Source organism: Marmota monax, unplaced genomic scaffold (genome assembly GCF_021218885.2).
Source record: "Marmota monax isolate L192 unplaced genomic scaffold, Marmota_monax_Labrador192_F-V1.1 WCK01_AAM20220418_F8-fsc00070, whole genome shotgun sequence".
NCBI classification, from domain to species: Eukaryota; Metazoa; Chordata; class Mammalia; order Rodentia; family Sciuridae; genus Marmota; species Marmota monax.
This window is the reverse complement of record NW_026692116.1, coordinates 5,161,520-5,189,457: the sequence shown is the minus strand read 5'-3', so window position 1 is coordinate 5,189,457 and position 27,938 is coordinate 5,161,520. Positions and strand designations below refer to the sequence as shown.

General features: G+C 42.4%; 1 long non-coding RNA gene across 3 annotated transcripts in view; it reads right to left on the bottom strand.

The window, feature by feature from the left end:
- Nucleotides 1-27,938, bottom strand: part of LOC124105032 (uncharacterized) — a 65,071-nt gene that overhangs the window by 12,373 nt on the left and 24,760 nt on the right. For all 3 annotated transcript variants that reach the window (XR_009228553.1, XR_006855597.2, XR_009228554.1), the window contains exons 2-4: nucleotides 3,387-9,066; nucleotides 698-843; nucleotides 303-404 (exon numbers count right to left, since the gene is read on the bottom strand). This is a non-coding gene — a long non-coding RNA (uncharacterized LOC124105032). The remainder of the gene's footprint in view (nucleotides 1-302; nucleotides 405-697; nucleotides 844-3,386; nucleotides 9,067-27,938) is intronic.

Here is a 27,938-nt window from a genome sequence, read left to right as displayed (position 1 = left end):
CACTTTCCAACCCTTCCTGTCATCAGGGCTTTGGGTTCCCAGGCTAGGATATGACCTATTTAGAACACTTTGTTAACCCTTCCCAACAAGCCTACAGAGAAGCATGTTTTATAAAGGTAAGAGCAAATATCTATCCCCTTTCTAACACAGATGTGGTTTCTTCCTGAGAACCTAGCAAAAGAAATCGACTAAAATTATTTCAAAATTATTTTCACACACTGAATAGCCCAGCAACATAAGGTGATATAAATAAGATACAACAGAAAATCCAATGAAGGGAATCTTATTATTTAAATACTTACTTGAAAGATATTAATATGTGGTGAAATCTACTCATCCATTCACCCTCCTATGTCAGGCAGGCTGGTACCATTGCCTGGACCACTGGGCGATTCTGTAATAACCTAAAATAAAAGGGAACTTTCTCAGAATGGGAATTTAAACTTTTTTTCACAGGTCTCAGGACAACTAACATACTAGATGGGTCCTGGATGCTGGGGAGGGAGGGAGACAGGAGCTATTAGGCAATCTTTAGTTGCCCAAAACACAAGAATTTTAGTGTTAAAGTTGCCAGTTTTAGGGTAGAGGGCTAAGTTCTTGGGATCTGGAAAATAAAATAATATATCACTAAGAATCTCTAAGCCTAACAGGGATGGGAAATAGACTTGATTTACACTTACACTTGACTTACACTTACATTTACAAAGGAGAACTTCTCTGGAAATGAGATCACCATCCATGGGGAATCCTGCCGCGGGTATTCTGGGAAGTGACAGAACCTTAGGGGCTTGGGAAATCTGATTCCAAACTTGAATGTCTCTTCTCCATGCATGTTCTCTCTTCCTGTGGATAAGTATCATATGAATTTCCCCTGTCTTTTAAGGATTATAGGAAAAGATATCTCAAACCAAAGCAGATTAAAAAAACAAAAAAGAAACTCACCATATTAGAGCCCCTGAGGAACTTGGGTCCCACCATGATTGCTAAAACAGTTTTGACTCCTGCAAAGCAGCTAGCTAGAGAAACATTTGGGGTGAGGGATGGGGAGCAGAGTGGCCAGGTGCTGAAGTTGACATTCCTAACTTGTGTAAAGGCCTAGGCTTTACCACTAATAGCTATGTGGTTTGGGGTAAGTTAATTTCTATGAACCGCATTTCTTCTTCTGGAAAACCAAGATAAGGCTACTTACCTCAAAAGCTTGACTTGAAGCACAAGTAAACCATGAACATAAAAGCTCATGATGAATTAGAAGGTGACACATAAAGAGACAATCATTTCTTTGCCTTTTCCCTTAATCCTCAGTAGAAATTCCCTTTCCTTTTCAAACCACCTCCCAGACCCCAATCCCAAACCTGGGGAATCATTTCAGGCATTCAGAAGATAGTCACTTAAATCTTTCTTGTCAAGGTGAACAAAATATTGAATAGATGAGTGGCTTCGGTCCTTTAACAAATAGTAGGTGCCTATTCAGTTTCAGGTATTAATTTATGTGATTAAGTCTTAGTAAGTACCAAAGAAACAGCTGTGAACATAACAGACATAAATCCACATCCTCTTGGAGCTTCCACGGCAGAGAGAGGAGAGACCCTGACCATATAAATCCTTAAACACAGAAGAGACTGACTGGTGGTTTGTGCTACAAGGAAAGGAGTGTGGGCTAGGAGAGCAAGAAGAGGCTGGGTGGGGCTAGGCTCTCAAGTGATGAGTTGGGGTCTTCCTCTGAGCCCCAATCAATTCCAAAGGGTGGATTTTGGGGGGGATGAAATTCACTTTCCAAGTTCCTCTCTAAAAAGATGTCATTTTCCTCCCAACTCAGCCATCACTCTGGTCCCAGACACACAGCAGCCAGGTCTTGGGTCAGAAGCCAGACAACAGCTGTAAGGGACAGCAGTGACCGGCTGGGCAGACGAAATGAGACCCATGGGTGGCGCTCCAGGTCACCACCCTGGAAATTAGATCACCTTGGGAAAGATTTTTCACCTTAGCTGTGTCTAAAAAACCCTGCATTATGTTTCCTTGAATAGAATTGGACAGAGCCCAGTTTCATGCTCTTCAAAGCCCTTCCCTGTTTGTATTGTATGAATGACACATTCCTGTCTGAACTCAGCTAGACTAGTAGCCGCTGATTTCCTAGCAACGATTCCTGAATGATTATTGCATGGAATTCAATTAATACTGGCACAGAAATACACGTTTATATTTTATTTTTTAAAATTTCACAATTCTTTCTCCATGTCTCCCTGCTACTCAATCTCCGTGTTGACCATCCTTGACCAAGCTCATAGGAAGCCCCCCTTCTTCAGAAGCTGCAGGGTGGTGTTGTTGAAAGTACTCTACATAAATAATAGTCACCACGGCTTACACTGATGTAGAGCTACCACCGGCTCTTTCTTGTCTTTATAGAATCATCAATTTTCTACCTCATAATAACGATAGTGGACTAACCTACAGAAAATGATTTAAATCACATAGATCCAGTATAAAAACAAACAAACAAACAAAAACCCTTGTAAAACTGTCTGGTCGCAGATGACAAATAACTTGTATCTTGTACCCAATCCCAAATGAGTGGTCTGTGAGGGAGGCTCAGGTAACCAGCTGGGAAGAGAAGTGGAGAGTGATTGATTACTAATGTCTGCTATAGAGGACCTATAGGGAAGGGACACACCTCTGGGGTATTCACCATGCCAAATCTAGTTCTGACTTCTCATTTAACAATGAGGAAATGAATATTTCAAAAGTTAATGTACTGCATCAAGATCATACAGCCAGCAAGAAACAGCTGGATCTGGAACCGGCCCTCTGGATTTCCACTTGAGTATTGTCTAAATACTAATTCCTTTTTTTCTCTCTCAGTCGTAAGGTCTGGAGAGGACTGATTCAATGAGGCAAGGAGAGATTAGAGACCCAGAGCTCTGTATAATGCCTGGCACATGGTTCATGGTCACCAGCTGCTCCCATGGTCCCAGCCCAATTCCTGCTCCCTCTGCCCCTCCCCATGGGGCTGCATATCTCAAGATGTTTGGGACCCAGCAGGAAGAATGCAGGGTCCATGCAGAAGTCTAGGATGAGGCCCTGGGCCTGACCTCCTGTTCTAGGCCTGAAGTCACCCCTTCTTTGTGGACCACCCCACCCTCACCACTCTTATCCCATTTTGGACAGGCTCAATCTCATGATGGCATGCACAGTATTGCTTTTATTTTTCTCTCAGAGTGATATTGACATAAATTGCATTTATTTCTATTTTAAAACTTAGTCTTTCCAGAAAACTTATTTATTTTGTCTGAAAAGACATTCACATGTGGATGTGACCAGAAGTGTTTTATCAAGAGATTGTTTTCATTTTTAGAAAATGAAATAAAGCCTGGATTGACTGATTTATTTACCTTTGGATCAGGAGCTGGTCTCATGACCTTTGTGCTGGTCACCTCCTCCTCCTGAGATGCTCTGCTTCCTCACTCCATCAGCCCAGTGCTTCCCTCAGGTGTTTCAAGTCCTCTTTCGACTCCGGGTGAGAAGAAGATTTGTTTAGTTCAATAATATTCAAGAGACTACCTAGTGTCAGGCATTGAGTGTGGCATTCAGGATCCAAAACTGAATACAGTGAGGGTCTGCTTTGGGGAAATGTAACCTGATCTTACAAAGAGCATATACAATGAGCCAAAGAAACAATGCTAAGCCTGGCACGTTATTATTAATCTATCTCATTTAATCCTCACTGTGAACCTACTCTTCTTGTGGTCATGGACTCTACTCTCTACTCTGTCCTCAGCATCCAGAGCAGTGCCTGACACGTGGCACCTGGGAAACATTCAACTGGCTGGATATCAATTCTTTGTAACCAACCTGCAAGGTAGTCCCCACTTTCCACTTTAACAAATGACTATCTAAGGATGATGGGAGCCAAGCAACCTTTCTAGAAGTCTCACAATTCTAAGGACTTAGGTAATTTCTTCCCAAATCCTTTGCTTTTGCTCCTCTATAGCACCATGGGTCACTGTACTTTTCTGGACTCTGTTTTCTTATCTCGACATTCAGATGCACAGGCTGCATGATCCCATGGTCCATTCAAAGTCAAAATGTCATAACCAACACCCCAAGTTGGTAGTGAACCACATACTCCCATTTTTCCTGGGAGAGTTTTTATGTGTTTTTTTTTTCAAAATGTATATCTCCAGCAATCATTGTAGTATACCAGCCTTTGAGATTAATCTTTCATTTTGTAAATTTGTACTACTTCCATATCTGTGTTCTGTGCTCAAGGACATCTGAAGCAGTTTGAAAGTTCAGGACTTTCTGCTATTCTACTTCATCCTAGGACTAAGGGACCACATACTTCACATCACCCCAAGATTTTTTCTGTTTAATCTCAAGGACAGCAATAAGCTTTCAGTGCTCTATGGCAGGCCTCAAATAATCTCTTATCTTAAAGTACAGAAAGTATCTTTAAAAATAATCATTGATTTTGAAGGAAAAACGCATAGATTTTAAAATTTTGTGGTATCATACAAAAATCAATTATATTTCTATAAGTTGATAATGAACAATCAAAAAGTGAAGGTAAGAAACAATTCAATTTATAATAGCATCAAAAAGCATGAAATACTTAGAAATAAATTTAACAAAAGAAGTGTAGACTTGTACATTGCCAATTACGAAATATTGTTGAAGAAAAATGAAAGACCTAAATACATGCAAATAAAATCTCATGTTTACAGACTAAATAACTTTATTTGTTAAGATGATCACATTCTAGGGCTGGGGTTGTAGTTCAGTGATAAATCACCTGCCTACCATGTTTGAGGACCTGGGTTCAATCCTCATCACCACATAAGAAATAAACAACAACAATAAAATGATGTTTTTAAAAAGGATGGTCACACTCTATAAATTTTGATCTAAACATTCAACAAAATCCTTATCAATGGATTGGGGTGTAGCTCAGTGGCAGAGTGCTTGCCTAGCATGTGTGAGGCACCATGTAAAAATAAACAAATAAAATAAAGGCATTCTGTCCACCTAAAACTACAAAAAAAAATTTTTAAATCCTTATAAAAATCTGAACTTTTTTTTTCAGAAATTAACAAAGTGACACCTAAATTCTTATGGAAATGCAAAGAACTCAGAATAGCTAATGCTAAAGCCATCTTGAAAAAGAACAAGTTTAGAGGACTTTACACCTGCTTCCAAATTTAAAAATTTATTGCAAAAATACAGTAATCGAGACAGTGTGGTATTCCATGGATTTATGTATCTTTCCTTTCCTAAGGAAAGATTCATAGATCCATGGAATAGAATTAAGAGTACAGAAATAAACTTCATCTTTATGGTCAATTGATTTTGACAAGAGCACCACAACAATCCAGTGAGGGGAAGAATGATGTTTTTAACAAATGGTGCTGGAAAAGATGATAGCCATGTGAGAAGAATGAAGATGGATCCCACCTCACACCATCTACAAAATTTAACTTGAAATGGACCAAAGATCTGGACATAAAGAGTTAACACTAAAAAAACTCTTAGAAAAAAACATAGATCTTATCCTTTATGACCTTTTGGTAATGGTTTCTTAGTTATGACACCAAAAGCACAAAGAAAGGACAAGAAATAGCCAAGTTGGACTTCATCAAAATTGAACAATTTTGTGCTCTAAAGGACTCTATGAAGAAAGTGAAAACTACTGCACAGAAAATATCTACAGATCATCTTACCTGGTAAGGGTTCAGTATCCAGAACTCTTACAACTCAACAATAAAAAAGGCAAATAGCCCAATTTTAAAAAATGAGCAAAGGATTCGAAGAGAATTCTCCAAAGAAGTTATAAAAATGTTTAATGATCATATGAAAAGATGCTCACTGTCATTAGTCACGAGGAAAATGTAAATTTAAAAAAACACTAAAATGCCACTTCACACTATAGGGTGGCTATAATAATAATAATAAAAAAAAAGAAAGACAATAGCAAGTGTTAGGATGTGGAGAACTTGGAACCCTCCTACATCATTGGCAGGAATGTGAAATGGTGCAGCTACTCTGGAAAACAATGTGGCAGTTCCACAAAATGGTCAACATAGAGCTATAATATGTCCTGCAATTCTACTCCTAGGTATATACTAGGAATGAAGACATAGGTCCACCCAAAAACTCTCGCATGAATATTCATAATAGCCGGAAAGGGGAAAGAATCCAAACACCCACCAACTGACTAATGGATAAACAAAATCTGGAATATCCATATGGGATATTATTTGGCAATAAAAAGAAATGGAGTACTGATTCATGCTACAACATAGATGAACCTTGAAAATATGTGCCAAGTAAAAGAATCCAGTCAAGGAAGACCACATAGTTTATGACTCCATTTATAAAATGATGAAATGCTCAAAACAGGCAAATGTGTAGAAACAGAAAGTAGATTAGTGTTTGCCAGCAGCTGAGGGAGTCATGAATGAGGAGAGACTGTTAAATGGATGCAGGTTTTTGTGGAGGAGGGGGGAGAATATTCTAGAATTAGTGATGATGGTTGTGCAACTCTTCTTGCACTTTAAAATGGTAAATAATCAGATATATAAATTATTTCTCCATCATGGTGTTTAAAATGAATTTTGTGTGATCAAAGAAAATTCAATGGGAAGAGGAGAGAGGCTAACTGGATACCCCCAGTGAGGCTTTTGCCCCCAGAAGTTTCCCCATCTCCACTACAGCCAGGTGAACTCACAGAACTCTAATTCCAGAAGGATGCCCAAAGGCCAATGGTTCTTTACCTTCCCTCTGTATCAGATCCACTGGGATATCATCCAGCCTGCTCTACATTAGGCTTTTCCTCTCCTCCCCAAGCATTTATTATCGGACACCGGCTATGTGCTCAGTTCTGCGCTGTGCATTGTAAAGTCACTTTGCATCATTCTCCCCTCAGCGCAACAAACATTTATTTGAACATTTGTAATATGTAAGACATCTGACTGGTTTCCATGCCTTTCTGCTTATTTATATCCCTTTGAGTTTGGATTCTTCCAGAAGTAGACCTTGAGACAGAGATTCAAGTAAACCACTTGGGGAATACTTGTAGCGAAGTAGGGAAGGGACACAGGTAAAGAAAAGAAGCCAGGAAGTGGTGACTATGAAGTCAGCCACTACCATAAGCCAGTAACAATCCTGAGGGGAAACTCCAAAAGATGGAAAACACAGGTCTGAAAAGCTGTTCCACAGAGGGATGAGGGCACTGTGATTTTATATACTATTTCCTGAGTCTTGGTGGAACACCAGAGCTGTGGATGTGCTAATTATGAGGCACTGACTATGCATTTCCTAGTCAGGACAGGGTGGACAGGAGAGCCCTCAGGCACAAGTGTGGAGTCCAGGAACTGGTAATAGGTGGGACTTGTAGCCCAGGGACGAGGGTGGGATGCTGCGAGCAGTAACAGCAGTACCCTTCCTCCTTCCCTGGGGGTTGAAGATGGTGAACAAGAACACGAAATTCCATGAGTTAGGTAAAGGCGAAGAGAAAACAAAGGATTAGAAGAAAAATAAGTCTTCCTGGCAAGGTGATGACTCTCCTAGTCGGCCCAGAAAATAGATGCCATTTCTCAGCCTATCCTTTTTCAAATGTTGACTATTCAAAAACACTTATTGAAAGCGCAAAATGAAGTTGCTTACTCATGCCAAGAAGGAAGATCACTTCCTGGGCAAAGTCTTGTTAACACCTCAAAGGGAAGAGGCTTTAAGGTTTGGGGGTCTAGTTAAAAGTGGGTCTGTCTTACAGGAGCATGATTAGAATTGGGTAAGGATCACAGCATAATCCTGAAAGGTTGATGGACACAGGAAAGCAAAGGTTTTGTTTTGTTTTGTTTTGTTTTGTTTTGGACCAGGGATCGAACTTTAGGGGCACTCAACCACTGAGCCACATCCCCAGCCCTATTTTGTATATATATATTTTTTTATTTAGAGGCAGGGTCATACTGAGTTGCTTAGTTCCTCACTTTTGCTGAGGCTGTCTTTAAACTCTCAATCTTCCTGTGTTTGCCTGCCGAACCGCTGAGATTATGGGAGTGCACCATCATGCTCAGCAAAGCAAGGGTTTTTAGGGAAGGTGTCAAAGAGTGTTGGAAAGGAAATAGTTGTTTGATGTTAATTATTGAAAAGTTAAACAGTCATGAGTTCATTCAAATGGTTTTGAGGGGAAGTTCCTGAGGCGAGACACGTGTTTTCTGAAACAGTGATGTGCAAGTGGAAACAGTTTCTATTCTCACCTTCAACATAATCCTAACACACATGAAATATAATTTAGTGAAAATAGTTTCTAGAAGTAACACTATGCAGTCCTCTGACAGAGCTCTGTAATTCTGCTGAATAGGGGAAACACCCAAATTCTCCATCACTGAGAAGGAGCAGGATTTGAGGGTGAAGTCGCAGAGAGGCAGGGCATGACAGCTTCTGTGACTGTCATCAAGCCATGTCACCCTGGAACCTTGGGCCTATAGCATCAGCTGAGGGTGAGGGTCCCCTGCAGTGAGGTTGCCTAAATGACTCCTCTGTGGACAATGTGCCTCTGGAGTAGATCTGGACCTTGCTGTCTGCCACACTGGGCAAAAGGAAGTCATGGCAAGTCTGTCCTCTTGCCTGCCCCATCACCCACTCTGCTTCTTCTCCCCGGCTCACCCTGGCATGTGGCTGGTGACCTAGTCTCTGACTAGGGAATCCCTTGAGTGCTGTGCGTAAGGACAGCTGGAGCTTGAGTGGGAATAGTTCTGTGACCGTTGCCTGATAGAATCATAAGAATTTCAGGGGATCACAACAGTCTCTTCTCCAGGGCCAATTGATGGCAAGGCAGGGCGTCATGGAGCCTCTGACTCATCAGCACTCTCTTCCCCTCACTGGAGTCTCACAGCAACCTGGTAGGCAGGTAGTCTGGGAGGGCTGTGTGGTTCTCCCAACTCCCAGACGAAGACCCAGAGGCTCCAAGTCATGTCAGCTGGAAGCAGAGGGAAAGCCCTGGGATGGACAGCTGTGTCTTCTCATAGTCCTGGGCTCTTTTCTGGAGCGAGAATCTTCCCTGTGCAGTCATCCCTGAAATAATTGAGACAAAATTATTATATCTGGCTATGGCTTCACCAACATGCTTGAACCATAGAAACCTCTCGTTTTAATTGGAAATGTGCCTCATTGGGTTGCAATACACATGGCCTTTTTGTTCAAATATTTAAAAGCATGGATGATTTTTTTTCATTTTAAAAACAGTAATTTTCATTAAAAATCTTCTTAGTGGACTTATGGATTTTTGTGCTTCAGAAGGAAAGCCTTCCATCCATTCATGGGGGGAAGGTAACTTTATCTTAAACAAATGAACGGTCTTGGGGGAAGTCTGTGTCAAGGTCATGGTGGTGCAGTGTTTCTATGGGAGGATGGTCCTTCTTCCTCCCCAGGAAGGTAGACAAGTCCTGTGTTCCCAAGGTTTGAGGTTCTGCTTTAATAGGCCATCGCCATCTTTCCAATAAGCTACTGGGCCTCATTGTGTAAGAGCCTTGTTGTATAAAGAAAGAAGCAGAATGACCGCTTTTGTGTGAAAGAGCTGGCAAGGGCAGTACTCCAGAGGAAAGGGACCAAGACAGAATGTCTCAGGTGGCTAAGAGTCCACCACTGAGGGTGATCTAATAGTGGGTTCTGCTGTCCTCAAAGTGTCCTTATAGCAAGGCTAGAAGAGAGAGCACTGTGGGAAAACATTCTGATGTCCAAGGGCTGTGCTGAACCAAACACTTTCCCCTGTCCTTGTCCCTACCTCTGCCCCTGTCCCAGGGCAACCTAGCCTGCTAGTGCATCCTATTGAGGGTGAGAACTCTCAGCTCCAGTGTCCTTGTTCCTTACCCCACCTCAGCACCCCTGGTGACTCATAAAGGCCAGCAAACTGGGCCTGTATGGGGTGTATGGAATCCCATTTCCAAATCTGGAGGCCAGACAACCATTTGTGCACCCTGAGTCAGAAGCTAAGGGACTAGATATCAATATGGCAAAATATAGGGAAGTTGAAAGAATGCCCGCATGCATCTTTCCTCCCAGAGCACAGTTAAGAGAGCTGGGTCCTAGTCTCACAGAGCCCTTCTCCACAGCCCTCCCTGAAGAGATAGTGGGATGGACACTAGCTCTCCCCCCAAGACAGGCTGCAGCACCCTCGCAAATGCGGCTTTCCCCAGAAGATTCCACCTCAGACAATGATGAGCCTTGACACTCAGCAACCAGAGACAGGGACTTTACTGCCTTTCTTGCTCCCTAAGTCAGTAGCATCTTGCAGTGCCTGAAACTGGTTTCAGCCATCTGGAATTTTTAAATCCAGGTCCCTGCATGTGCTTGGGGCTAAGGGTAAGTCCTGGTGGCAGCAGAACATCTGAGAGGGAAAAGGACACTATTGCTGGGGAAACAAGGACTGGAGTTTCTCAGTTTCTGGGGGTGAGTGCAGAGTACATGTCCTCCAGTCACCCCTGCTTGGGCCCTAAATGGGATTGAATGACTTGTTTGACTATCAGGACATGACCAACATCCAGTAGTCTCTTAGTTACTGGTTTTCATAGTTCACAGTACACCGGATGTCCCTCCACTCCTGTGAGGCAAGGTGATGGAATGGGGGTGAATCTTGGCTGGGATATTGTGAGGATCACATGCATTTTTATTACAGTAAATTGAATTCTATAACATATAAGACACAAATAGTAAAATAATAGCTCCCCTACGTTGTCTGTGATATAACCCCAGGACCCGTGAATAAGTTTGGTTGTATGGAAAAGGGAAACAAAGATTACAGATAAAATCAAGGTTGCTAACCAATTGACTCCAGATTGGGAGAAGGTTGTAGCTCAGTTGTAGAGCACTTGCCTAGCATGCATGAGGCCCTGGGTTCCATCCTCAGCAACACACACACTACACACACACACACACACACACACACCAAGATTACCCTGGATTATGCAGGTGAGCCCAAGGGATTACAAGGGTCCTTAAAAGTGAAAGAGGAAGACAAAAGAGGAAGTCAAAGTGATATGGTAAGAAGGACTCAACTTGCCATTCAGCATTTTTAATGAAGAAAAAGATCACATCTTTTTAGTGAGCAATTTCTAGAAACTAAAAGAGCACAGAAATATATTCACCACCAGAAACTCTAGACAGGAGTTATTATAGTTTGGATATGAGATGTCCCACAAAAGCTCCAGTTAATGCAGGAATATTCAGAGGTGAAAGGATTACATCATGAGAGCTGCAGCCTAATCTGTCCACCCTCATTTGAATGGACTGACTGGATGGTAACTATAGGCAGGTGGGGTATGGCTGGAGGAGGTGGGTCACTGGGACATGCCCTGGAAGTGTGCGTCTTCCCTGTGGCCCGTTCCCTCCTTCCCTGTCTGTCTGGTTTCTGAGCAGTTTTCCTCTGCAGGGCCCTTCACTCATGATGTGCTGCCACCCTGGGCCCAGAGTTGGAGTTCACAATGTACAAGCCTGTGAAACCTTGAGCCCCAAATAAACTTTCCCTTCTTTAAGTTGTTTTTGTTGGGTATTTTCATCACAGAGATGCAAAACCTGACTAAAATAGGAGTATAGCCCGCCTGACACCTTGATTTTAGCCTAGTGAGACCCACGTTGGGTTTCTAGAAAATAAAACCATGTTACTTTATTCCACTGACTTTGTAGTAAGTTGTTATAGCAGCAATAAGAAACTACTATACCATATATCAACAAATCTTTGAGTAACAGCTCCACAGGCATGGAAAAAAGTTTCAGAGTTTACATATTTTTGCTCTAAACAAGGCAACCACTCTTGTTCTACTTTCTAGATTTCTCCAGCTTTTGTGTTAGAAGAAGAAAATGCTTTAAAAAAAAAAGTTCCCCCCCTTTGAAAAAAGCAACTTGAGGAATCTCAACCAGGTGGGAATGAGTGTGATGTTTTATTTTCTGCCAGTCACCACCTTTGCCCATTCTGTAATGATGCCTTAAAGGTTTCCCATAACTTACCCATCATATGCAGTGTCCAATCTAGTCTGGCTCAAAATTCCAAACTCATATCCAATTTAAGTCCCCCTTCCTCCCTCTCCCTGGGAAAATCAGATTCCAGCTAGAAACTTGAGGTGGGTGAGTGTATGGTCTGCTTTCTCTCTCTCTCTCTCTCTCTCTCTCTCTCTCTCTCTCTCTCTCTCTCTCTCGGCAAGTGGCTCTAGGTTGGGGCTTGGGAGCAGAGATGATGTTACCCTGACTCAGTTGGGATCTGTATAGTTTGCCAGTGTAGTGGCCTCATCATAGAAAGTCAGCAAGGTCTTCTTTGGGTTGTATCCAGCCACACTCTGTCCTTAGCTCCCCTCCCTGCAGCATCTCCTCAACACCTTATGCACAGCTCACGGGGCCCAAAGAAGTGCTGCTTGTGCCCTTAAGTCTTACAGATATTTGGGGTTTTATTTATTTAACAAAGAACACTTATACTGTTCCCAGTCATTTCCAAACATTAACTCCTTGGACTTCATAGCAGCACCTTCAGGTCAGAAACAGTATGGTGGTGGCAGAAAGATGATAGAGAGGGAATTACCCAAAGTCTCTCAGTTCGTGAACTGTGGAACAAAGAAGAGCTGGGATATATATATATATAAACAGTGGAATGCATTACAATTCTTATTACACATATAGAGCACAATTTTTCATATCTCTTGTTGTGTACATAGTATATTCACACCAATTTGTATCTTCATACATGTACTTTGGATAATAATGTCCATCACATTCCACCATCATTAATTACCCCTTGCCCCTCCCTTCCCCTCCCACCCCTCTGCCCTATCTAGAGTTCGTCTATTCCTCCCATGCTCCCTCTTCCTATCCCACTATGAATCAGCCTCCTTATATTAAAGAAAACATTCCAGCATTTGGTTTTTGGGGATTGGATAACTTCACTTAGCATTATCTTCTCTAACTCCATCCATTTACCTACAAGTGCAATGATTTTATTCTCTTTTATTGCAAAGCTTGGATTTTTAAGGAACAATTTATTTTATATGTTTTGTTTTACTGGTAGGCTTTTTTTTCCCCTGTGACCCAGATAATGTGTGCTGAGGACAGATTCAACACAGATGAAGACAGAATCTTCCTTGCCTCCAACACCTGCCACTTTGCTCCTGGCTTGAACCACTGTGCCTGCTTTCTTTCCAAAACAAATTCCCTCCCAGAAGTCTCCTCACCACTTAAAATAAGCCATCATCAGACAACCTTACCAGCTCATCAAGGACCCAATCCCCCCACAGTGTGGGAAAGCTGCAGAAGTGACAGAGGGAGACGTTGTCCCTGTAATCTGAGACAATGCTTAGAGTTTAGCTTTGATTTCTTTCTTCTTAGGCAAGATTGTTGGGGAATCCAGGATCTCTGAGTTGATGGAGACCAGTCTCCAAAAGCTCCTGCATCTCCTCTACCTGATCAGAGAGCTGGGGTCTAACCATAGAAGGAGCACTTTGCCAAAGAGAGAAATTTTTACCTTTCTTTCTTCTCTCTGCTCTCTACTGAGGAAAAAGCCCAGGTATGATGCAGTTAAGCAGAAGACACATGGGAGCATCAACCTAATCTTATCAGGAGGAGGATGGAGGCTGGCCCTGTAGGTTTCCTTCATAGCAGTCAGTACCTGGGGGTAGGGTGGAGCTGCTGCCAGCTCAGTCCTAGGCCCCTGTCCAGCTCCCAAGCCAGCAGTGACAAGGGCCATCACAGACTCCACAAACAGGAAGGTGGCTGACCAAGCACCAAACTATTCAGACAACCACTGGCACAGGGCAAAGGCAGCCTCCTCTGTCTTGCCCTGCTCTCCCTCGAGGGTTTGGGCTGATTTCTTCCAATGCTAATGAACAGCTCATAAGTACTACAAAGTCCTTGCCACCTGCAGGCCAGACAGAATTACTTCCAATGTGCATATAGGCCAAGTCTAGACCTTGATGGAGGAGCTAGACTTGGATTTTGCTAGCCTACTGTTGAGACATGCATACCAGCTCAGGTCGTTCCCAACAGCTGGCTTATCACACCCAGCTGAGGCCTCTCACACATCTTTTTCTAGGTCACAGAAACTTCTACCTGCTAGAAGATAGAAGATAGATACAAGCACTGAAACCCTCCCTGATACTAGAGTGTAGAGCAGGCTCCAGAAAGTCCGGATGGATGCTGGGCCCCAGAGAATACCTGAGAATGAAAAGCAGGACCTAAGAAGATTCCCTAGCCAGCACCTGTTCCTACCACCAGTGTAGGCTTGTGCAAGAACCATATAAGCAAGACTTTCAGCTTACACTGAGGCCATCTTTGGACCTAGCAAACCTCTTCACACATGTGTAGAGCTAATTCAAACCTTTTCTCTGAGTGTTTATGTATTTACACAAGGAAACTTCTCTCAAGAGAGCTGTCCCTTATGATCAGATAGGATGCATGGTATTATCTCTACTCCTTTATATTGTCTAAGAGTTTCCCTGTGACATAATATATGATCTATTTTTGAGAAGGATCCATGTGCTGCTGAGAAAAAAAGTGTAACTGCTTGATGTTGGGTGGTATATTCTATATATGTCAATTAAGTCTAGGTTATTAATTGTGTTATTGAGTTCTATAGTTTCCTTATTCAACTTTTGTTTGGAAGATCTGTCCAGTGGTGATAGAGGTGTGTTGAAGTCTCCCATGATTATTGTATGGTGGTCTATTAGACTCTTGAACTTGAGAAGAGTTTGTTTGATGAACATAGCTGCACCATTGTTTGGGGCATATATATTTATGATTGTTATGTCTTGTTGGTGTATGGTTCCCTTGAGCAGTATGTAGTGTCCCTCTTTATCCCTTTTGATTAACTTTGGCTTGAAATCTATTTTATTTGATATGAGTATGGATACTCCTGCTTGTTTCCGAAGTCCATATGAGTGATATGATTTTTCCCAACCTTTCACCTTCAGCCTATGTATGTCTTTTCCTATCAAATGCGTCTCCTGTAGGCAGCATATTGTTGGGTCTTGTTTTGTGATCCATTCTACTAGCCTGTGTCTCTTGATTGGTGAGTTTAAGCCATTAACATTTAGGGTTATTATTGAGATATGGGTTGTTCTTCCAGCCATATTTGTTTATTTATGTTACTAAACATGGTTTGTTTTCCTCTTTGATTATTTTCCCCCCTTTAGTGTCCTACCTCCCACTGTTGGTTTTCATTGTTATTTTCCATTTCCTCTTCCTGTAATGTTTTGCCAAGGATGTTTTGAAGAGATGGTTTTCTAGCTGCAAATTCTTTTAACTTTTGTTTATCGTGGAAGGTTTTAATTTCATCTTCCCTAAAGACCTAAAAAGAGCATGCTACAGGGACACTGCTACATCGATGTTCATAGCAGCACAATTCACAATAGCTAGACTGTGGAACCAACCTAGATGCCCTTCAATGGATGAATGGATAAAAAAAATGTGGCATTTATACACAATGGAGTATTACTCTGCATTAGAAAATGACAAAATCATAGAATTTACAGGGAAATGGATGGCATTAGAGCAGATTATGCTAAGTGAAGCTAGCCAATCCCTAAAAAACAAATGCCAAATGTCTTCTTTGATATAAGGAGAGTAACTAAGAACAGAGTAGGGTCGAAGAGCATGAGAAGAAGATTAACATTAAACAGGGATGAGAGGTGGGAGGGAAAGGGAGAGAGAAGGGAAAATGCATGGAAATGGAAGGAGACCCTCAGAGTTATACAAAAGTACATACAAGAGGAAGTGAGGGGAAGGGGAAAAATAATATAAGGGGGACAAACGAATGTCAGTAGAGGGGGCAGAGAGAGAAGAGGGGAGGGGAGGGGAGGGGAGGGGAGGGGGGATAGTAGAGGATAGGAAAGGCAGCAGAACACAACAGACACTAGTATGGCAATATGTAAATCAATGGATGTGTAACTGATGTGATTCTGCAATCTGTATATGGGGTAAAAATGGGAGCTCATAACCCACTTGAATCAAATTGTGAAATATGATATATCAAGAACTATGTAATGTTTTGAACAGCCAACAATAAAAAATTAAAAAAAAAAAAGAGAGAGAGCTGTCCCTGTCCACTGTGGCCACCCCTCCCCCGCTTACTCCCAGGCAAGGCCTTGAGGATGACATTCATGGGTCCTCCTTCCTCTTTCCCAATAGGTATTATCACGGCCATTCCCACATGGTCTGCTGCTTTTCTTCTTGTCCTGAGGTGGTTTGACCTCCCATGGATGCTATGCTGCCTGCAGGATTTCTCAGTTAGGTGTCTCTGGTCACAGCAGGGGCAGGCCAGACTTGCTGGGGAGTTAATGCCAATGACAAAAAGATGGGAACTTGTAATCACATCCCCCAGCTTCATCGACTGTCCAGTGGACAAGGTTAGGCAAGTTGTACCCCATCTCCCCGAGGTCTCCAGTGAGATGAGAGCTGTTGTCCACAAGGGAACCTGCTCATTCAACACATTTCATATTTGCTTCCTTCTCTGTCATCCCCCTTAAACCCCACAGTAGAAGGAAGAGTCAGAAAGAAAGAGAAAAATGCTCAAGAAAAATTGACTTCTTCAGGATTCCATCAAGCCTAAATTCAGGAGAAAAGCAAACTCCAGTGAATAATTTGTGCAAGCAGTGAGCTCTTATCACTGTCCTGGGGTAAATTATTATCCATCTCCTCAAGTGCTAAATGCCTCAAGGATAAGGAGGGAAACTTTGATTCCAGCTTGGAGCTGGGCCTATCCTTAAGGACAGAAGGTCAAGCCCTGGACTGATAATTTACCCTGTGCTAAGAACTGGGACCCAGAACAGGGCTCTTCTAAATGCTGTCTCTTCAGGGCCCACCCTAGACGTTGCTTCCACATTGTAATAATATTTGATTAGAGCACTTATTTATTATACATGGGAGGGACCCAAAAGGACATTACAGAATCCTGAATGGATCTCAGCTTGGGAATAAGTTTGAGGAACCCATCTTATCTCATCCTTCTAAAGAATTTCCTAATCATTTAAAGAAGAAAAAAAGAAGAGAACTTGCTGGCACCAACTGTCATGTCATGTGTGTCACCCACCCATCTTACATGGCTGGTTCCCCCAGGCCTCCCAGTTACTGCCTTGAGTTTTCCAGTGTCTGCACACACTCCCTGGCTTTAGTAAGCCTGGACTAGGACTTAGAAGGAACTGATGAGCCAAATGTGTCTGGGCTTCCCACTTCCTTGACATGAGTCACACCAGCAAACTCACCTCTCCTCCCCAGCGGGGCGCTGGGCCCCCACAGATAAATGCAGGGGTGGGGGAGCCATCCTGGGTGTGGCAGCCATCCTGGGTGTGGCAGTGCCTGGGACTGAGCCAGCCCCCAGATTCTTTGGCTGCAGAGCAGCCTGGCCAACTCACACAGGTAGGGCCGTTTTATTCTTGGAAAGGAAGCTCTAAGTGGAAGGGATGATGGAGGGAAGGGAAACAGGAACTTTTTTTCTAAGCCTCTCTGCCAGGGGAGTTAAAATTTTGCTGGTAATGCCTTCTTGAAGAAGTTACTTTATAAAATCAAATCTGTTCAACTGTATGTATTCTTTTGGGGGGGGAGGGGGAGGTTTGCCAAGGATTGAACTCAGGGACACTCTACCACTGAGCCACATCCCCAGCCGTATTTTGTATTTTATTTAGAGACAGGGTCTCACTGAGCTGCTTAGCACCTCGCCGATGCTGAGGCTGGCTTTGAACTTGCCATCCTCCTGCCTCAACCTCTCAAGTTGCTGGGATTACAGGTATTTGCCGCTGCACCTGGCTTGTACTCATATTTTTAAATACTTCCCAAGATATGCCTACCTTTAGTCCATTCTGTAATATTTAGATAGGGATAAAAGATGAAGTCTGAAGCACATAAAACAAACCAAATATAGAGAAATCTGTCACAAATTTGTACCTTGTTTGGGTAAACATTACAGTGGGTCTTAAGGGAACACACAGAGTAAAACTTTCAAGAAATAAACCTCCTTTGATTCACATTGTTAATCTGTGAGAAAACCTGACCCCTGGCAGACCTTACCAGGCTCAGCATCCCCATGGATAGTTAAGCAAGAGGAGGCCCATTCTGAGTCGATCTTCCCTCATGCCCTATCTTGCTATTATCTAATGGAAAAGGGATGGGTGAGGGCTTAGGAGGTGGCTGCCTTCATTTCCCACTTGTGCCACTCTCTGCCTTTGTGAACTTAGTCAACTCAACCTCTCTGAGCTTCGCTCTATAGATTTATGAATGGGAGCATCTATTAAATGCAGGGCTTGGTCCAGACAGTGTGTGAGTCTATTCCAGCTCTAATCCTGGCATCCTCTTGGATGTGGAAGAATGAGGTTAGAGACAGGCCACACAGCTGCTGGCAACACATGGCAGGTGCATACTGATGACCAGAGCTCTTTCAGAGACCATGTCCAGATTATGTTATGCCACCCCCAGGATATACACACATAGGCACTTAGTGTAGTATCACCCCTGGGGGTAGCTGGTAAATATTTGTTGGTATTACATAATGAATTAACATTTTTTTGAGGACCTTCTGCAGACAATGGGCTGAAGTCATCTACAAAAGAGGTACATATCAAGACCCTTGTTTTCAAGAAGGTCAGTGTCCAAATTCCAGCTCTGTATGAAGTAGACTGGGTGGCCTTGGGCACACAACCTCTCCAAGCCTATTCCCCTCTCTTGTGAAACAGGATAAGACTTGTCTTGCTTGGTATAAGAATTAGAGGTAATATACAGTCAGCTTGTTGGATTTTTTTCCTAAGATTGGACTATTATTAAGAAAAAGATATTCAACATTAAGCTCCTAGCACAATGTCTAGTATACATCAGGTATTAAATTAAGGGTAATTATTATTGTTACTAATTAATTGTTAATATTAGTAATGTTATTGCCAATTATTAATACATCATTGTCATTATTCTCAATATGGCCAGTGTTAAAATGCTTCATGGGAACCGGAGTTGTAGCTCAGTGGTAGAGCACTTGCCCAGCACATGTGAAGCACTGGGTTTGATCCTCAACACCACATAAAAATAAATAAATAAAATAAAGGTATTGTGTCCATCTGTAACTAAAAATGTTTTTTAAAAAAAAAATGCTTCATGGAAGAAAGGAGAACTAAATGTGACCCCGAAGGAGGATTGGGACTTAGACTCCATCACCTCACTAACAACCTGCATTCTGTCTCCTCCTTGTCCATAAGAGGCTGCTCATATGTCCTAATTCTCCAGAATCCCTAGACATACCTTTCACAGGGCTTTTTAACAGGAAACACAACCTTCAGGGACTGGTGTGTGTGTGTGTGTGTGTGTGTGTGTGTGGTGTGCACATTGAAGTAAAATAAAAGCAGCACTAACACATTCCTTCAGGCATTAACTGCAATCTACACAGCCTCAGGACTCTGCTTCTGGCCTGCTCTTTGAAGAGACAAACCCTGATTTCTTTGTGCCATTCTGATCTAGCAAACAGTGGGTGGAATGACAGGCGCTTTGTTATCCTTGGTTCAATCTGGGGGCTTTGGAGCTTGCTCCCTTAAATGGGGCTGCTGAAGACCAGGGCCACTTTACTGCCCTCAAAGGAATTTAAGAAATTTCTTTGATCTCTAAAGAATCCAGATTAACATGCCTTATTGGTGGGCAAGGAGACTTGCTATGAATTCTAGTATCTTAATTCAAATGCTTTCAAATTCTTATCTTTATACATAATTTTAGTTGTAGATGGACACAATACCTTTATTTTATTTGTTTATGTGGTGCTGAGGATCAAACCCAGTGCCTCACACCTACTAGGCAAGCACTGTACCACTGAGTCCCAGGCCCAGCCCAAAATCTTACTTCTTAAAGTCACTGCAATTATTAATTCCCTATAGGTCACCATATATAAATCTTTTTCTTTTCCCCCCCAGCTCTAATTTTTCTATGAAACCATAAAATTATTCTTAGAGTTAACAAGTTTGAATTGTAGAAAAGATTTTTACTTCTTCAGCCTCACCTCTCCTCTCCCTTTACTTTCCCTTCCCCACAAAACTTTTTTTCTCAAGTGTCTGTTCTGCTTTCTGTAGGAAAATCATAAATTACATCATAACACAATGTATTGATACTTGTTACATTCTAGGAATTAGTAAAGTTCCTCACTTCCTTTATTTAATGTAATTTTCTCAGTAAACCTCCCTTATCATAATTAATGTTGCTATTCCTCTTTTAAAGCTGAACACCATGAGGGTAAGAGAAATTAAGTAAGTTGCCCAGAGTCACACAGCCAGTAGAGAGAGCTTGAACTTGAATCCAGAAAGCCAATGACTGTTCTCTTTTTCACCACTATTATTTATTCAAATTTCTGGAAACCTTCATGAATTCTCTATATTCCTTGAGGCAGTCCAGATATCTATATTCCTGAAGACTGAATAGCTATTGCATTTTAAATAAACTTTCCATGGAAACAGTTACAAGCAAACAGGAAACAATGCCTACATTGGCTGCTGACTGGGTTACCTTCTTGATCCAGGGGCACTGGAAAATGGAATGATCAGTCATGGGATGGGTGTTTTGTCCTTTTTAGAAATAAGGGAAGGGGCAATGAGGCCTAGCTGATTTGGGTGATAGGGGACGATTACAGCTTAATGCCCTTAGGGTGGCCAAATTGCCCTGGGAATTTCCAATATTCTACTGCTGAAACCAAGTTTTGTAACTCATCTAAAAAAATCCTTAAAATGTTATCCCTCCAAAATCACTAGATTCCAGATATCAAAGTATGCATGTGTCAGGGCTCCAGGCAACAGTACCATTGGGGAAGAGGGTTATGGTACAGGAACTGCTGAGTTTGAGAAATCTAGACGGAGGAGACCTGGAGAGATGGACTTGTGAGCTTTTCAGGGGCAGGACAAAGTGCAAAGGTGGATGCATGAGCTGAGGGATCATCTTTTCCATCCACACCATACCCAGAGGAAAGGTTTCAGAAGCCACATGTCGCCCTAAGAAGTTTGTTTGGCTCCAGCCCACTTCCTAAGTTTCTGAATTCTGGAATCTTTATCTTCCCAGTGAATAACCCCAAAGCCTTCACTCTAATGCAGCAGATCTATATAACATTTGCATGTAATCTGATAAGAAATCTGGGGTGGATGATGGTCATGAGTGACACTGTTCCAAAGTACCTGTGATTTCTGCCTGACAAGCAAAGAGGGGGTGAGCAGCATAACCATGATCAACAGAGATGGTGGGGTAAGTTGAGCTAGGTGATCTCCGGTGTAGGTTTCCTACTCCTTTGAGGTCCCCAAAGCTGACTTCTCAAAGTGGCAATTCTTCAGTAGTCACTGACTAAGAAGAGGTCGTTTGGTAATATGGGAGATGTCATGGTTATCACAATGATTTGAATAGTGTTGCCAATATTTAGTAGAAGGAATGAGGATATTAAACATCCTACAGTGATGGGACCTTCAACACAGTGAAAAACCATCCACCCCCTAGTGAGTCCTTACCTTCAAAATGGTGCTTGGTTCTGTGTCAGGTGCAGAGCTCTGCACAAACAATCTGAGCTTTATTTTTGAGGAACTTTGTTAAAAAAAACACTAATAATATCATCAACATCATCCTGCACAAATGTGTACCAAAACTAAATGGATTCAATAACACAACTCTTGGTGTGTTACAATGATCCCCGATGCAATCTGTCCCCCTGTCTCTTTTCTTCTTTCTACGCAAGTAAGGGTTTGCTCTGTAATGCCAGGAAACAAAATCCTCATGTACAAGTTTCCATCAGCAGTTCCATAATAGTGAATGATCTTCTCATATAATGCGCTTTCAAGCCTGCAGACTTCTCAGAATAATCAAAAGACCCTAGATGTCCATGAAAACTTAATAAGGCTCTGCTCCAAAATAATTTTTCAGTCCTATCTTTTGGGTAGACATTTTATGTTGTGTTTATTCCAAATTTAGCCTGCACAAATTACACATGAAAAAATATTTCATTCTCAAACATTCTGAAATTGTTTCCAAAGTGGAAAATATTTACTATGACCAAACTTGTAGAAGGCACTTTGCTTTAAATGCTTACTTTTTTTTTTAACTACGAAAGGAATAAATGAGTTATGGAAGAATATGGATTTTATGACCAACAAGAATCTGCATTTTCTGAACACTGATGTGTTTGAAGACTCCCTTCTCTGGTATAAAATAAATTTTTATGCCATGAGTTTCTCCCCAAATAACACTGGGCTAAGCCGATTAAGAGCTATGAAATCTCTCTGCTAACCCCTCCTCTCCATCTCGCAATCATCTGAGCACCCTTCAGTTCTAAACTTCTCCATTCCTATCCTTGCCCAGGGTCCTGAAATTTCACCTTTTACCTCTATGTATGTCACCTAAAACTACATATTCATTTCTGACCTCTCACCAAATGCCCAGTGTCACATTTAATATTGCCCAACATGCGTTTCGCATGAAGGTCCCGTCCCCCTGCCAACAGACGATATACCCAAATACCACCTCTCCCTTATTCCCCAGTTCTGTCAATTCCTCTGACTCCGTTGTGTCCTTTCCACTGACAGAGAGATTGAGGGAAAGAAAGGGAAAGTGGGAGAATAGATTTTAGGACAACTTTAATCCATAATATCTTGTTATCAGCAACTCTCTCTACCATCCCATAACAAAATAGGAAACATCTCTGGGACTAGATGACTCTTGTATCCCCAGAATCCACAATTAAATAAATGGTCAGTAAGGTGGACAGTGATGAAATAGTAATCTTAAATTTCTTTGGATGGTGGGGAGCAAGAACTTAAATATTACATAACAATGGGACAGAAACTCAACTTAAACCTGCTTAAGCAAAATCAAATTTATTAGCTTATTTGTAACAGGGGAGCCTGGATTTTGACACTGCTGGACTTTGGGCACCCAGACAGTGTCATGAGAGACATGTCTCCTCCCTCTTCTTCAGCTCTGTTTTCCTCTGGATTAGTTCCATTCTCAGGCCAGTTCTCCTCAACTTCGGCAGACATCCCTCAGCCCTTCCTATTCTGCAACACCACCGGAAAGCAAGCTCTGATTTCCTATTGTTGTTGCTAAAGTTCAGTAGCCGATGCTCATTTGCCCTGATTATCCAGCTAAGCCATGGGCTCACTCCTAAACCAACTACAGACCAGCTGTTCTCATTAAATAGCTTTCAATCTAGTCCCCAAGAGCCAGTCAGTGGGGTCAGCCCCAGTCAAAGCACATGGACTGAGGATGGAGGAAAAGTGATCCCCTAAGGACGGCCAAGGTGATGGTACCAGAAGACAGAGAGGTGAATGCTGGGCTGGCCAACCCAAGAGGTGTTCCCCATGGCTCCTAATAACGATACCTACCCTGTGGGATTGCGGTAAGAATTAAATGGCATGGATTTGAGAAGTCTGAACACCATAAAGCAGCTATTTCTAAACGTGTTCTTATTGTTAAACACAAAGTTCTCCTTTTCTGCACAAAAGACTTAGCGTGCACAGACAAAAAAAGCAATAGCCACTGCCTGGGCAGCCACCGGTCAAGTGAAGTCAGCCTGCATTATGTGGAGAGGCTGGAGTGGTAGATAGGACATTGGCTTTGAAGTCGTGCAGATGTGGATTCTGGTGCTGGCCCCGTCTTCTATTGGCTGTGAGAACTTGCATATAGCTCTTAGCCTTTCTGGGCCCCACTTCCTCCAACTTTGAAAAGAGATTAAGTCACTTTCTTGAACCTCCTATGACTGTTAAGATGCCATTTGCAAAATACCTGTGGTGTCTAGCACAGGGTAGACAGATGGTCAATAAATATCAGAAATATTGGGCCCTTCTCACTCTGCTCCCTCCAAGACTCATTGTTTTGCTTTATTATTATTGAACCCCAATAAATTAAGGCATCTTAATACTGAAATGGGAAACCCAGAAAATATTTTTAATAAAGAGACACAAGCCAAATCAATCTTTTTTTTTTTTTTTTTTGTATTGCCATTTGGGTATTTTCTAAATAGCCTCATTGGTGGGGGAGGGAGATTTGGAAATGGAATCAGGAGTTTGCATTAAATATCCATTAACCTGGACCATGAACTTTGGCTTCAGATGGGTAGTTATCGCTCTCCTGGACACACCAACTCAAACAGCACACAGGCAGACCCAGCCAGCAGTCATGGAGTTATGAAATTATCCTCCCAAGGTGTAAAAACTGCTGTTTTTAAGGCAACTTGTGAGTCAGCAGCGGGAGTGAAATGTGAGCAGGGAGACCGTCATCGATAAGGAAAGAGTGACTAAACGAACAAGCTTTCAGCACGCCTCTGTAGGGGTATATTCTGCGGATCTTGGGTGCAAAGCTGGGGAGCGTGGACAGGCAACCTCAAGACTGTAAAATCATAGCTGTCTTCCTGAAGGAGCCTGGGAGGTACCCCAGAGAACACCCACGCACTCCTTTCTGCTGATGGCTTCTTTCCGCCCTCAAATCCTTTTTTGTTCCAAGAATCATTCTCTGGGTAGAATATCTACTCACTTTCCTCATTGCTGTCACTTTTCCCCCTAAACCACATGCCAAGGCTCAAGAACATATTTTTCCCCCCTCTCTGCCTCCCTAAATTTGCAGAACTACAAAAACCTGCCTTAGGAGGTTGCATGATTCTCTCAGCAATTCCCAAAAAGATTCAGGCCCACGTATTTATAAAAGCAGTTACAAAAGGAATTCCATGGATTCTTCAGCTGGGTGCCAGTGTAAACAGGTTTCATGCATGATGGATCACCATGGGCCTGGTGAAAGCACAAATTTACCATCTTCTTTTTTCTGCCTTCAGTTCAAGCTGGCTCCCCACCTCACACTGTGCCCCCAGAGCATCACACGCTAACACATAACACATGCAACTTTCTGAGCCTGTGGAGGACAAGGCAGCAATCATACTGCAGGTTTTATTAATCAAAATATCTGACTCACTTAGAGGTCCAAGGCTAGTTGATTGGAAGCTCCTGGAAGGCAGGAGCCTCATCTGGGTTCTTTTCTCCTCCTCCACAGTCAGCACCCTGCTTCGAACAAGACTTATTAACCACTTGGTTGTTGCTGAAATGCTGACTTGGTCAACTTGGGATGAATCTTTAACTTTGGCCAAAATGCATGTCCAAAGTTAATAAAGTTGTACTGACTCAGCAGATTCAAACCCAGATCCTGTTGAGCCACTCTGTATTCCTACCTGGAGACCTCCCCACTGTACCTGACCAAGGAAATACCCTGGCTGAGTGGATAAGAGGTAACTGCCAGTCCCAAGGCCCAAGACCCAAGGAGGGAAAGCAAGAAGAGAAGGATTAAGAAAAAGATCCAGAAAGAGGGACACAGGAGAGAGGTAGGCAAGTAGAGAGAGATTGGAGCAGAGAAGGCAAAGACACACAGAACAAGAGGGAGAGAAACAGAGACAAATTCAAGTGGGGCTGAGGCAGGATGGTAGAAAGCACAGGAGGGATGGGTGACTGTCATTCCTTAATTTGTCCTGATTATTGAGCACCTACTCTGTGCAAGGAACTATGCTAGGCCCTGGAGGTACCATGGTAAGGGAGACAAGCTCTTCCCTTGAGAGGTTTATATTTTTTAATTTTTTCAATTTGTTCTTTTTTAGTAATACATGACAGTAAAATTTATTTTGACATACATACATGGAGAATAACATCCTGTTCTTGTGGCTGTACATGATATGGAGTTACACTGGTCATGTATTCATATATGGATGTAGGAAAGTAATGACTGATTCATTAGGCCATCTTTTCTATTCCCATCCCCGTTTTCCCTTTATTACCCTTTATTACCCTAATCCAAAGTATTTCTACTCTTCCCTCCCCCACCCACCCTGAGAAGTTGATAGTCTAATGGAAAACAGTGATAAATATGTAATAATAAAGCCTGTTGAAGAAAAATAAAGCAGGATGTAGGTGTGCTCTCAAGTGAAAGCAATCTTCACTTAAAAGTCTTTTGACTCCTAGCTCAGTGTTAACGTGAAAGATGAAATGCACAAGACCATTAAGGAAATGCTTCTATTCTGGCTATTTCAACAGGGAGAACATGCACAGAGGAGAAATGTCTCAAAGCAAAGAAAGGGACTCCAGTGAACAAAGGAGTTATCCTTCAGTCAGTCTTAGGAAGGACGGAGGCAGAACTTACTCAAAATATTCAAGGGCAGGGCAGTCCTTTGAGGTTTGACTTCGAATTCAAAAGGATGGAGGGAGGGCTTCAGAAAACAGAAGTAAGGGGGGCGGATTCCTTAAGCTCAGGTGAAGTTTAACTTTGTCACTAATATCCGGCTACTTCCATTGTTCTGAGAGCTAAGAATGGAAATTTCTCTGTTCAATTGCTTATCACCTGCTCCATAACTTGGAGTTCCTTCAAGTGGCACCCAGGAGCCTTTGTGATCTGATTCCTTCCAGCTCCCAATGGGTAGACGTAGGGAAGCACCTGGAACAGAAGACAGGAAGGATTCTTATGGGCCAGCCCAGCCCATCACCTCTACAGACCTTCCATTGGCCAGAATTCAGTCTGAGTCACACTTAAATATAAGGAGCACCCTGGAGTATAATCTAGCTCTGTGCCAGGAAGAAGCAAAAATGGAATTTAGGGTCACAGCTCCTCATCTTTGCCATATCTGCTTCTCTCTCTACAAATGTCCTCCTGCTTCCTTCCTGGCCCTACTCTGATTACATGGCTCCTTCATCTTTCAGGAGTCATTTAGGCATGCCTTCCCCTAGGATATCTCCTTGACCACCAATGTGGTCAGGTACTCCCTTCTGTAGCACCCAGAGATATCTTGCACTAATCACATATCACCACTGTATCCTGTCATATGCTCACAACTCCTCCACAATAGATTATTGTGCACCTACTCTGATTATTGAGCACCTACTCTGTGCAAGGAACTATGGTAGGCCCTGGAGGTACCATGGTAAGGGAGACAAGCTCTTTCCTCGAGAGGTTTATATTTTTTAATTTTTTAATTTGTTCTTTTTTATAATACATGGCAGTAGAATGTATTTTGACATACATACATGGAGAATAACATCCTGTTCTTGTGACTGTACATGATATGGAGATACACTGGTCATGTATTCATATATGAATGTAGGAAAGTAATGACCGATTCATTAGGCCATCTTTTCTATTCCCTCGAGGACCTTGGCATGAGAGATGATGTCTTTCATCTCTCCATCCTCAAAGCCTAGCACTGTATGGCACTGGGTAGATGTTTGGCATTGTCTGCCAAATAAATGTGTGGCCCTGGCTCTGAGTTCTAAACTGCCAGGATCCCCAGGTGTGGCCCACAGTGATAATTTCAACTAAACCCTATACACACAGAGTCCCCACAGTAACTCTGTTATGAGTCTGCATGGAACATTTTGGCCTGAATTATTCTCCCACTGGGACCCTCAAGAAGAAATTTCGTTTTGCCAATGTTAGAGATGCAAGGAGAACTCTGATGTCATATTTTGAGTTCAGCTCACTAACCATCTTTAGATCTTTAAACCTTTAAAGAGAAAGGAGAACTGTGGCCTCAGCTTCCTGGCAGGTAAGGAAGGAGGGTGACGGATGCCCATTGTGTGAACTGGACTAGGGCTGCAGCAGGTGGGTTGGAATGGATCCTGTTTGCATAGTATCTGGCCAAGTTGAGTAAACAGTTACATAGTGACACACACCAGTACCTCTTCTATGCTCCCCGCATTGCTCTGAGCCGCTTTGAGTCAGGACCAAAGACAGTAAAATCTTATTAAAGCAGGAGAGAAAGGCTGAGTCATTTCCATAATGACTGGCTCACAGCGAGAATCATTACCAACCCTAAGAATGAGAAAATGGAGGCCTCTTTTTATGTGGAGTTATTGGCTGGTATCTTGTCTTTACAACTTTTGAAGAAAGAATTTATGGCTCATATATCTAAGAACAAATAATCCAGGCAAGTTACCTCATGGTGGATGAGTAAC